Source organism: Aulonocara stuartgranti (genome assembly GCF_965226115.1).
Source record: "Aulonocara stuartgranti genome assembly, chromosome: 2".
Taxonomy (NCBI): Eukaryota; Metazoa; Chordata; class Actinopteri; order Cichliformes; family Cichlidae; genus Aulonocara; species Aulonocara stuartgranti.
The window spans coordinates 13719586-13732894 of record NC_138940.1 but is presented as its reverse complement, the minus strand read 5'-3'; the positions used below and the strand labels follow the sequence as shown (position 1 = coordinate 13732894).

The window sequence follows — 13309 nt, the reverse complement described above, 5'->3', positions numbered from 1 at the left end:
CATTTAGATATGTATCCATACACACATTTGCCAACAATGTGATAGGGTAATAAGTGTCGCACTGTGTGAGGAAGTCAGGAGTGGCAGAGAAGTATGTGAGTTTGGTGTTAGGTGGGACGAGAACAGCTAGAGTGGTACTGAGCTGTGTGGTAGGAGTAACAGGCTCAAGGCCGGGGCGAGGTTACATCAGTGATCGGCTCTGATCCCCATCTTGTGACAGACAGGTTAACAGATGAGGTCAGACAGGACTCTTTGTGGAGCCTTCAAAGCTTGTGTCGAGTAATGGAGGGGGCGTTTCCGCGATGCGCGTATCGAGGCTTGCTTTATTTATGGGAGGAGCTGAAAATGATGACGTCCGAAGCCTCGCTGCCCGGCTGTACCACGTGACTGGTTCATGAAGTGGTTCGAACTTTGCCGCGAGCTATGACAGCGATATAAACCCCTCAGACTTCATTCAAAATGTGGGTGTTTGATGGAGAGTTGCGGTTAGTGAGACTTTGGAGACAATTTGGAGAGAGTTTGGAGGTTATGAGAGTGAGGAGAGAAAGTCAGGAGAGAATGGAGCCACCTAAGAAGAGGAGGATGTCCTCCCCTGTGTGGGAACGTTGTTTTTTTTCCTCCCAACAAGGTATGTAAATTTCTACAGAAGATGTATTTTCATAATACTGATGGTGCAATACAATTTATGTTAAGCTGTCGTTACTTTTGTACAAGGTGAAGTGTTTGCTATGTGCCAGGGAGCTGGGATATAACAACAACGCCTCATCCATGCTTAGGCACTACAGAGCTTTGCATGAGAATAAGGGGAACACTGATTGTGGAGCAAGACCAGGTGAGCCATCAAATGCCATGATAATATAGCATGCAGTAATGTTACTAAATGATATAACAATATTATACAACTGTTATAAGTTACGTGTGTGATATTTGTGCTTTGTTTTTATTGTCTTTCCTCAGGAGAACAATCTCAAATAGATGAAGACCTGGTCAGCATGGTGATTGAGGACTCCCAGCCATTTAGCATTGTGGAGGACAAAGAATTTAAAAGATTTGTTAAATCATTAAATCCTAGCTATGTTCTCCCCACTAAAAAGGTCATAAAAGCAGTGAAAATTTAGTTTTTACAGAATAAAATGTGGGCAGGACTGTGGCTCAAAGCCTCAGTGTGTAGCTGTCCATACCTGAACGTTACAAAAGCACAACCACTGTCCGCACCCCAACCACACCTCACCTCACAGTAAATGATCATTTCCATTTTAAGCATTTCCAAATGATCATTTTCCATACTGCCAGTATAAATATACACAGTATACTGCTATCACTACAATATACATGTTTTACACACTCCTTTTGTTGTTGACATTTACAGGCTGTGTGCAAAATGCCACACTCTTCAAATTCATGCCAACTAATATTTTTACGTCCAGTAGATGTCCTACTAGAGCAAATGAAGCTTCAAGAAGCTTTGCGCTGGGGTGAACCAATTGGATGAAAAGCTTCAGTGCTTCATGAAGCTTCATCTGCCCATCACTAGTTAGAGGACCTAGTGAGGTGGAGTTCACTCTTCTCTAGAGAGTAGAGGAATAAAAGGCTGTGTCCAAATTCAGGGGAAGGATGCTCATAAGGACACTACCTACCTACGTCACAAGGTGTCCTTAGACGGACGGGTAGTCAGGAAGGGAGCAGCTGTGGACAGCCCCCTTCTATTCTCCATATGTCATGATCGGAGGCAATAAGACGCAGGGTTCTCAAGCACGAACCGCTTTTTATTGAATTGTAGCAGCAGTGTACGTGGCTACATCAATTTCTGGAAAACACATATACAAACCAGTATTCTAGTGACCTCTAGTGGCTGCCCCCATGGTAGCCTTACTAGGACAACATAAACAGATTTCACAACATCTCCCCCTTTAACAAAAGTACTTTAAACATAAAACAGTGGCGCTGCTCTTGCTCTTGTCTCTGTCTGTCAGTGTCAGTGTCTTAACTTATTTTTTATTCCTTTATTTTATCTTATTTTTCTTTCTTTCTTTTGCCTGAGGAAATCCTACAGCATCGGCTTGTGCTTTGTGGAACTTCTTTTGTTGAAGATGGGTTTTTTATTTCGCTTGGTTTTATTGGCAATCCTGACGGTTGTTTGGAGTCAGTGCTACTCCCACACAATTACATACTCACGGGAGTTTCTTCTGGATCTTCGGTGGACAGGCCCGTCTTTGGACTCTTTTCACCCTCCAGTGTTTTCCAGCTCTGGATTATCCAGTAATCACAGGGGCACTTTTGTTTTTAACAGAGTCAAAGCAAGGAAGCGGGGTAAGAAGGGAGGCCTACGTCAGCGATTGCGGAAGCAAATACGGTACAACCGTATTCCTTTACCATCAATAATCCTGGCTAATGTGCAGTCTCTGAGGAGTAAATTAGATGAACTGCATTTGAATGTTGCACATTTACGTGACTACAGGGATGCATGTCTAATGGCATTCACAGAGACTTGGCTCAAGGATTCTGACTCTGATTGTTCTCTGGAATTAAATGGCTTCGGGGTTCCCATACGTTTGGATCGAGACCCCGGAGCTACCCAGAAATCGCAAGGAGGAGGGGTGTGTTTGTATATAAATCAGAAATGGTGTAAAAACGTGACCGTTCGTAGACAAGTGTGTCTGCCTGACATTGAGCTCCTCTCTGTGTCTTTGAGGCCGTTTTATCTGCTGAGGGAATTCCCACAGATCAACGTCACCGTCGTTTACATCCACCCCAAAGCGAATCCTAAGAATGCGACTGACACCATCTCCAATGCTATCCACTCTCTACAATCTCTCTGTCCTGAAGCCCCTAATATTGTTTTTGGGGACTTTAATCGCTGCGACTTGAAGAAAACACTGAGCAGTTTTTATCAGTATGTGCACTGTCCCACTCGCTTCAATAAGACTCTGGATTTATGTTATGGCTCCATAAAAGGTGCGTATACATCTGTGGCTGGCCCCGCCCTCGGATCCTCGGATCACAACACGGTGCATCTTCTGCCAGTTTACAAGACTGTACTGAGAAGAGAGAAAGTGAGGAAACACCGCATAAAGGTTTGGAGTGATGATGCCTCTTTAGCCCTGCAGGGCTGCTTTGACTGTACAGACTGGTCGGTGTTTATAGAATCATGTAGAGACATTAATGAACTCACTGACGTTGTCTGCGGATATATATCCTTTTGTAGAGACATGATTATTCCCTCAAAGGTTGTGAATTCTTTCCCTAATAACAAACCATGGTCCTCTAAAGTTCTTACGAGGCTGATTTACGAAAGGAATAAAGCTTTTACTGAAGGGAATACCTTGAAAGTCAGAGAAATTAGGAAGGAGATTAGATCAGAAATTAAAAAAGCTAAAATAAAATACAAGGATAAGGTAGAGGCGGAGATGGGTAGCAATAACTTAAGGGTGGCTTGGGCTGGCATGAAACACATGACTGGTCACTGTCTCAGTGACTGTAATAAGATAAGTCTCCCTGGTTTTAGTTCAGATTTTCAGTTAGCCAATGAGCTGAACAGATTTTATTCGAGATTTAATGATAACTATATTCCAAGGAATACACTTGATTCCTTAATAGAGAGCACCAGAGGCCCCCCAGTTTTGTTCTTTGATGAAAGAAGGGTGGGAAATCTTTTTAAAATGAGTAAGACTAATAAAAGTCCAGGTCCTGATAATATATGTGGCCAGGTGCTTAGAACATGCGCTGAGCAATTATGTGGTATTTTTTATCACATCTTTCTTTTATCTCTTCAGCAACAGAAGGTTCCAGAGGTATGGAAAAAATCAATTATTTCTCCATTTGCTAAGACCACAAAACCTACATCATTAAAGGATTTTAGGCCTGTTGCTCTTACATCTTTAGTGTTGAAGTCCTTCGAAAAACTTGTCAGGAAGGAGATCCTGCAGCAAGTAGAGAAGCTGATAGATCCACTACAATTTGCATACAGGCCTTGTAGAGGTGTGGATGATGCAGTGGTCACTCTGTTGAACTTCCTTTATCGCCATCTTGATGGCGCCAAAGCTCATGCTCGGCTTTTATTTATCGATTTTTCTTCTGCTTTTAATACTATCCAGCCACATCTTTTAGTGGACAAGCTTCTTAACCAATTTAAACTTAATTTTAATCTCGTTGGTTGGATCTTAGACTTCTTAACTGATAGATCACAGTGTGTGAGAATAAACGGCTGTTTTTCCAAACAGCTGAACTCTTCTACTGGCTCACCACAAGGTTGTTGTCTCTCTCCTCTTTTGTATATTTTGCACACTAATGACTGTCGCAGCACACAGGCCAATAGGCATTTCATCAAATACGCAGATGACACAGTCATTGTAAGCCTCCTTCATGGTGAAGAGGATTCCCATGGGCCTGTTGTGGAGGAGTTTGTTTCATGGTGTGATCAGTCCTTCTTAATGATTAACACCTTGAAAACCAAGGACATGGTTATTGATTTCAGGAAGTCATCCCCTCATCCTGCGCTTACAGTGGTAAATGGTGCAGTCATTGAAATGGTGGATAGTTACAAGTACTTGGGGGTTGTTCTTGATAAGACCCTGTCCTTTGAGTCACATCTTGCTGCTACAGTGAAAAAGGCCCAACAAAGACTGTACTTTTTAACCCTTGTGTCATACTGGGCCCTTTTTGGGTCCCTTTGTGTGTTTGCATGAAAGCCATTTTCACTGTGTTGGGTGTAATATAGCCAAACTTGCCAAACGGCTTCGTTTTTGTAAAATATTTAAAATTCCAGTCTGATTTTCTTAAATCAGCCTAACACGGCTGAGCAGCAAAAATACTCACACTGATCACCCTAGGGACCGTTTTGGGCCCATTGACTTCCATTATAAACGCTATTTTTCACTGCAGAATTATTACCGTTAACATCTGGGTGACGGCTTAGGTTTCGTTTTTGTTTTGTAGAAGAGGCCTTGGAGTTGTAATTTTTTTATTTGTCCACCGGGTGGCGCCCTTGCTTCACATTTGACCTCTGCTGGAAAACAGCGGGCTGCTTGGACAGACCTGCCGGAAATGAAGCCTCATCTCCGGCGTGCAGTTGCGGCTTCGCCCGCTGATCGGGCGGACCATTTCTCGGTCCCTAGGACCATGAGAGGGTGCATTTTTTTTTAGTCAACAGGAAATGACGTATTTGTTGTCACGTGGTACCGGAAGTGTGCGCTGGAAAAAGGAGTCCGACGCAACATGCCCCGATCATCGTCGCGAGTTAACCCGGGAGAATGCACTCATTTCGGCCTAGAGGAGGAGCATTTGCCGCCTGGAGACCATTTTCTGGTTCTGGAAAAAAAAATAAAAGGCGATCGAAATGACTGTTTGTGCCAATCTTTAGTCCATCTAAAGGCCTAATTATAATAACAATCAAATATTACTTCAAATGTTTTTTGGGGAAAATATTTAGTTTTTTAGTTTTTTTTTTAGTTTTTTTGTAATTTAAAGGGTTAAAACAACGAAAATATAATTAAAACTTTATATGAATATTTCAGGGAGAAGTAGTTTTAAAAGACTGACCAATTTAAAGTGAAAAAAAAAATTAATATTTAATATTTTTATTGCACTTTTTGGGCGTGGTCGATAGTGTGCATTTTATGAAATGCGCTCCTGGAAAAAAAATAAAAGGCGATCGAAATGACTCTTGGTGCCAATCTTTAGTCCATCTAAAGGCCTAATTATAATAACAATCAAATATTACTTCAAATGGTTTTTTTTGAAAATATTTAGTTTTTTTGTTTTTTGGGGCTAAAAAAACAGGGCGTTCATGTAATAAAACTGGGATTTAAAGGGTTAAAACAACGAAAATATAATTAAAACTTTATGTGAATATTTCAGGCAGAAGTAGTCTTAAAAGACTGACTCATTTAAAGTGGTAAAAAATATTAGTATATAACATTTTTATTGCACTTTTTGGGGCGGGACCTTTTTGGGTCCCCAGGGTGATCAACGTAAGTTTTTTAAAGGATGACACATTAAGGAGGTTGAGAGGTTTTAATGTTTCATCTGAAATGATGACTCTCTTTTATAAATGTTTTATTGAATCTGTTTTAACTTTCTGTATCATTGCTTGGTACGGTAGTATGTCCATGGATAATAAGACCAGACTTAACAATCTGGTTAAAGTGGCGGGCAAGATTTCAGGGAGGTCTCAGGTCCAGCTTGTGGACTTTTATAACAGGCAGGTGCTGAGGAAGGCAACTTCTGTCCTGTTGTGTTCAGATCATCCTCTCTTTAACGATTTTCAACTGCTTCCATCAGGTCGTCATTATAAAATGACTGCAGTGAAGACAAAGCGACACAAATTGTCGTTTGTACCTAGTGCTATTATCTTAATTAACAACACTAAATTGTAAGTGTTGTTGCCATTGCACATTGCACTTTTTTCGATGGAATATCTAGGTTGTTTTATCAGGCTTATATTATATTATAGTATTTTTTTAATGAGTGTACGTGATGTGTTGGTTGTATGTTTGTTGTTTGTTTTGACATACTGCGAATCAATTTCCCATCAGGGACAATAAAGTTACCATTGACCATTGACCATTGAGTGTTGTCAGAACGCAGGAAATCACGGGGGTAGACTACCCTCAGTCCTGATAAGGGATTATTCTGCCCTTAGAACATAGAAAGGAGATAGTCCTCAGTCTCTGAATCTGAGAGGTACTTTAATCTCCCGCCCCCTGGAAGTCACTCTCACAGGTGTGGTAGGGTGGAGAGGAGACCCCAGGACAGGGATTGGCAATGCCTGCCTTACTGGTGGTTCTTGGGAAGCAGCCGCCCCTTTAGTTGGAGTAGTCGGTGTAGCTGGAACAGTGCTCTGCTGCTGCTCCTCAGGATCAGCGGTGCCTGGGACAGGCTGAAGGTGTCGTCTGTTGCGGCGAGTCACGTTCCCATTCGCCATCTCCACCAAGTAGGATCTCGGCTCCTTAGACTTACTGATGACCCTGGCTGGAGTCGTCCACCCCTTTTCCCCGTCAAGCTTCACTACAACATCCTGGCTCAGGAAGTGGACGAGCTGAATGTCTGCGGTTGTAGAAGAATCTGTAAGAGTCCTTAGCTGCAACATCTCTTTGGCACACCGTGTCCCTATTGACTGGACTGGGCAGCAATGTCTTTTCGAGTACTGGGACGGTGGTGCGGATTTGACGTCCTGTCATAAGTTGCACCGGTTGCTGCAATTGGTGTAGAGCGGAAACTCATTAAGGCTAAACAGGGGTCAGGCTGCTTGAGAATGTACTTGGCCATTTGGACAGCTCTTTCAGCAGCTCCATTTGACTGGGGGTAATAAGGGCTCGACGTAGTGTGGGTGAAGCCATAACTCAGTTTGAAGTCTTGGAACTCTGATGATGTGAACTGCGTCCCATTATCACTGACCAGTTCTAACGGGATGCCCCATCTAACGAACATGTGTTTAAGCTTGTTAATGACCTGTCTGCTGGTTGTTGTAGTGAGGGAAGCAATCTCAACGTCTCTTGAAAAATAGTCAACAACGACAAGAAAGTTCTTACCCTCAAGCCCACAAAGATCACTCGCAATCTTTTGCCAGGGGCCATTGGGCAGAGGAGTAGTCACGAGAGGTTCCCGTCGCTGTGTAGGCTTGTGCTCTCTGCAAAAGTTGCATGACCTTACCTTATGTGTTATTTGAAGTCTAATGTTGGACCACCACACTGTTGATCTTGCTCGCTCTCTACATTTAGTTAGTCCTTGGTGGCCTTCATGTAATTGGTCAAGGACACTGGGTCTGAGTGCTGTGGGAATTACAATGCGATCGTGGTAGAGCACTAGACCATCTGATTCTGAAAGGTGGCTTCTGGCTGCATGCAGTGGTGAGCTCTTTGCCATTCTCCGAGGCCACCCTTGTCTGATGAAGATGATTGCTTTTTGAAGCTCTGGGTCCCTCTGTGTAGCTCTACGAATTTCCTCCAACTTATGTGACTTGATAGGTTTGCTTGTCACTGCGTTGCTCACATATGCCTTGACCTGGCTGTCTGTCTCGGACGGGTAGCATCCGTGCAGTGGATGTCTGGAGAGTGCGTCCGCCACCACTAACTGTTTACCGGGAACATGCTCAGCAGTGACATTGAATCGCATCAGTCGCATCAGCAGTCTCTGACATCTCAGTGGCGTTTTATCAAGGTCATATGAGTTGATCAAAGGCACCAAGGGCTTATGGTCAGTTTGTAGACGTACATGACCCATGCCTTGGATGTAGCGGGTAAAACGTTTGCAGGCCCAGACAGATGCTAAACACTCTTTTTCGATCTGCGAATATCTTTTCTCTGCGTCTGTGAGCGTGCAAGAACAAAAAGCAATGGGCCGTAACTCCCCGTCATTGTCCTATAACAGTGCAGCACCCAGGCCATAGCTGCTGGCGTCCGCACTGACAACTGTTGATTGGCCTGCATCATAATAACAAAGTGCTGGTGCAGCCACGAGCATTGCTTTTGCTTTATTGAATGCTTGCTCCTGAGGCTCGCCCCACACCCATACAGTCTCTTTTTTGAGTAGGTTGGAGAGGGGGTGCAGCACCGTGGACAGGCCTGGCAGGAATTTTCCGACATAGTTTATTAATCCAAGTACCTGCCTGAGTTGTTCTACATTGGTGGTGCTGGGCATCCTGGCAATTGCCTCCACCTTGCCATCATCAGGTTTCACACCATCCGCACTGATGATGTGACTGAAGAACTGTAGTTCGTTTTTTCCAAAGTGGCACTTGGATCTGTTGAGCTTAAGTCCTGATGCTTTGATTGTCTGTAATATTGCATCTAAGCATTGGTCATGCTCCTCTTTGTTAGCCCTGAAAACCAATATGTCGTCCATCACGACGACAGTCCCATCTAGGCCCTTGAGCAAGGTGCTCATGAGCCGCTGGAAGATCTCGGGTGCTGAAGTTATGCCAAATGGCAGGCATCTGAAGCAAAACCTGCCCATGGGAGTTATGAACGTGGTTAGTTTTTGGCAGCTGGGATCCAGTGGTATTTGCCAGAACCCACTGGAGGCATCCAAAGTGGAGAAAACTTTAGCCCCTGCTAACTTGGGAGTTATGTCATCCAATGTGGGCAAGATGTACCGGTCACGCTTTATTCCCTTATTCAGACGTTTTAAGTCCACACACACCCTGACCTCACCCCATGCGCTTTGCCACTGTCTTCCCCAGTAGGTTACTTGCATATTGCCCTTTTATAACTGTAATCCAGTAGTGGTACTTTTGGCCTTTGTACACTGTAGTAGCAAGGAATTTACCCATGCACTTGACTTTTCCACCAGGGCTGTACACAGTTGGCTTACACTGGATAAGTTTGGGTCTCTGCTGTAGCTTATTAAGGGTCGCTTCTGTCATTACAGTGGTGTCTGCGCCTGTATCAATTTTGAAATCAACTGGACTGCCAGCTACACCAGTAGCTCAATGTCCCAGTTGGCATCTGAGCCTGACTCCTCGATGACTGTTGTTTTAGGCTCAGTTACTGCTCCCAGGAAAAGCTCCCCTATGAAGAATGAATCCTCATCTGAGTCCTCTACAGCCTCAGCCCTGACCTCTTTTAGCATTTTGGTTTTGCATACAACTTCAAAGTGTCCCAACTTATTGCACTTTCTGCATCTTTTATTGCGGGCTGGGCAGTTTTCTCTTTTGTCATGCACCCTGTTGCATCTTTGGCATTTTGGTTTACTCTCACCATGTTGTTGCTCACGTACCTGATGAGGTTGGTAGTAACTCCTTCTCATGCTGTTATAATGCCTCTGTTTCACCTCATTCACTGTGCTTTCCACTCGGTCTGCACTTTGCTGTTTGACTTGTTCACTCTGGCGTGCTAGTTGAATGGCTCTATCCAGAGTTAAGTGCGCCTCGAGTTTTTGTGAAACATCTTTGTCAATTAATCCAATGACGATACGATCCTGGATCTGCTCGTCTTTACTGCTGGCAAACTCGCAGTGCTGCGTGAGCTCGTACAGGCTCCGCACGAAAGCCTCGACCGTCTCCCCGGCCCTCTGGCTCCGTAACGTTTCTCTTTGGGACAAAGTGCTCATCGAACTTTTGTATAACCAGATCATACTCAAACTGCAGAGTTGGCCTGGCCTCCGTAGCAGTGGGAAACACAAATGAGCCTTATATTGGTTCGGCATCTCTCCCCATGGAGTAAAGAAGCGAGTTCACCTGCACTTCGCCGCTCTCCATCCCTAGCTTGGACGCCACTCGAAAACGGGAGAATCTCTGCCGCCATATCGGCCACTCTGTGTAAAGTCGAACGGCTCCGGAGGTCCAAATTTAACCATTTCTTCGTGTAACTTGGCATGAAGTCCTCAATTCTGACACCATGTCATGATCGGAGGCAATAAGACGCAGGGTTCTCAAGCACGAACCGCTTTTTATTGAATTGTAGCAGCAGTGTACGTGGCTACATCAATTTCTGGAAAACACATATACACACCAGTATTCTAGCGACCTCTAGTGGCTGCCCCCATGGTAGCCTTACTAGGACAACATAAACAGATTTCACAACACCATAGAAACTTTATTGAACAAACAATGAGTATCCAACATAACAGACGGGCTGTGGACAGCCTCCTAGTCTTCAACTCCGCCCTTACTTGCATGTTTTTCCGTCGCTAGCGCCACAGCGCGAAAACTTTAAAATGGACCCACAAATGTTGCTCCGTTGTGTGGACAATTTCATTTCTTGAGGAGCTAGAAAAACCTTATCGTTGTCGCCTGCACGTTTTGTACCTTAGGCTCGTCAGAGACAATCATATCCAGGTAAAATAATTTCCTTTAATCTACACGCATTTAGGAATTACTTAGCTAATTACATGGATAATTGAATTATTGCCAGCGTAGTGCCAAAAAGTGTTCGCCTGCCAAAACTGATTTCCAATGTTTCTGTGTGTAACATCTTCATGTATGTTGGTAAATAGACTTCGGTGAACATGGTTTACAAAGGAGTTTTATATATACAATAATTACCTGTTGTTCAAGTGTCTTCATAACTCTGGTTCTAATGTAGGTACAATTGATATATCTGTTGCGATGTCTGCTGTCCTCTTTACCAGATTACTCTTAAAAAATAAATTTGTAATGTCAACAAGATTGTTTTTGAACTGGATAAATAAAGGATATACAAAAGTCACTGCCAAAAACTGATTGCAGCTTCTACCTTGTTACAGGAATGTTGCTGGTGGCTCAAAGTAACTTGATACCATTAGTGAGGGAAACATTTGACACATGTTTCACGTATTATAGAACAACAAGTTATTTATAGCAGGTTAAATATGAGCAATCAGTTTAGGGCAAAAACCAGAAATCAGTTTTTGGCAGACGATCATTTTTTGGCACAACATTAGTCATTCTTACACACGTACTGTATCATATAACATATATAAACTAAATATCTTAGAAACGTATAGAATCTAATCTTTTGTTCGTTTGTTTTTTTACATAGCACTTTATCAAACGGTTGTCTGCTACAGAGTTACAAGTATTATACATATATATAATATATATATATAATATAGCATCCACCATCTCTTGCTTGCATATTTCTGAAAACATCTTAGTGGTGTGGCAGCCGTGATTGAGCCAGCCCTGCAAACTCTGTGGATGGACGATGCAGTGGACAGTGGGAGGAAGCATCCTACAGCTCTCCTTGCAGACCACCCTGTGTGATTCTCCACTCGCCAACCAGAAAAGACAAACCGCAGGTCTCAGTTGCAGCACCCCATCCATGTCTAATTTTGCTCGGGCAGATTCAACAACACTGCCAGAGACTTCCTGTAATCTATTACAGTTGTAAAAGAAACGGTCCAGGAACAGGTCACTCATCTTAATCCTGTGTGAACAACTGAAAATATTGTTTTTCCATCTTTACATACTGTGTATTTGAAATATTCTTGTTTAATTGTTATTGTTATTTACTTTATTGCTATCAAATAAATATACAAGTAATATTGTTCAAAGTTAGCGTCATGTTCATACATGTTAAAAATGCCTGTAAATCAAATTGAGTTCAGTGACAATTACTGTTTGTTTGAATCAATTTATTAATAACATAAAACCTTTAAACTAATGCAACACATATAACAATGTAACAAATATATTCAAATAAATAAATTCCTCCATACATAACTCATTTTGGAACAAATCTTTCTAGAAGTGAAAACAGTCTGTCCATCCTCTCCCTGCTCTCCTCTCCTCAGCCTCTCTTTGCTGCCTCATGTCCTCTCTGATGAGGTCTAGCAGCTCATCATCCCTGTCTCTTCCTCTTTCTCCCTGTCGTAGGTGGCTGAGCCGCTTCGTCATCGCTGTTGTTTTGGTCACCCACTGCTGTGCTTGGCCCTGGGGTGTCCTCAGGGAGAGAGGACATTAGGACAGGAGGCTTAATGGAAGACATCTGTCCTCATCGATGAGGTCATCGATGAGGGCAAACCAGGGCCTCTCCTGAGCCTGGATACTTGCAATTCTAAAGGCAGAGGAAATCAAAAATGACAGCAGGCAAATAAAAACACCACAACAACTCTTAGTAATTGCACATTTCATAACTTGTGTTCTTAAGAATTATCTTCTTGATAACACACATACGTACTAGAGATGGACCGATCCGATATTACGTATCGGTATCGGTCCGATGCTGACCTAAATTACTGGATCGGATATCGGAGAAAAATAAAAAATGTAAGCCGATCCATTAAATATCACGAAAGCACCTCACAAAACTTGCAACACGCCGTAACTCACCTCAGAACGTTAGCACGTCGGAGCAGTATGCATCACGTGATAGAGCGGCTGTGGCATGCAGGACCTGTTGGTGGTCTGGATAGCATGTGGAGCTTCGCTACCAACCCGGCATTTCATCTCTGACAAAGTTATCCCGAGAGAAGTAAAGCAAGTGTGTAAGTCCATCTCTGAATGTTTGTAAAGCATTCCTGCGTTAAGCTTAACAAACGACTGCGTCTTCTTGCTGCTACTTCAATCATGAAACTGCTTAACGATCAGCTGATCGGCTTTTCTGTGCGAGTCCGTGTCTCTAGTTTGCTTTTGGCCCACTTTGCACCAGAAAGAGGAAACCAGCGGCTGAACAACAGCAGCACGTTGAAGCTTGATAATCTGTTGTTAGAATTTATTTAATATTACTTCCTACACCAGGATCTTTTTCTACGTAGCTGACGCTGGTAACTGTGCAGGGGCGGATCTAGCAAAGTTTAGCCAGGGGGGCCGATAGGGCATTAACAGGGAAAAGGGGGCACAAAGACATACTTTTCTTTCTTATTCTCATTTAAAATGTCTAGCTTTTAATAA

General features: G+C 43.2%; 1 long non-coding RNA gene across 1 annotated transcript in view; it reads right to left on the bottom strand.

The window, feature by feature from the left end:
* The window catches only part of LOC309717559, a 207798-nt gene that overhangs the window by 47860 nt on the left and 146629 nt on the right, over positions 1-13309 (bottom strand). The gene's annotated exons all lie outside the window — the stretch shown is intronic.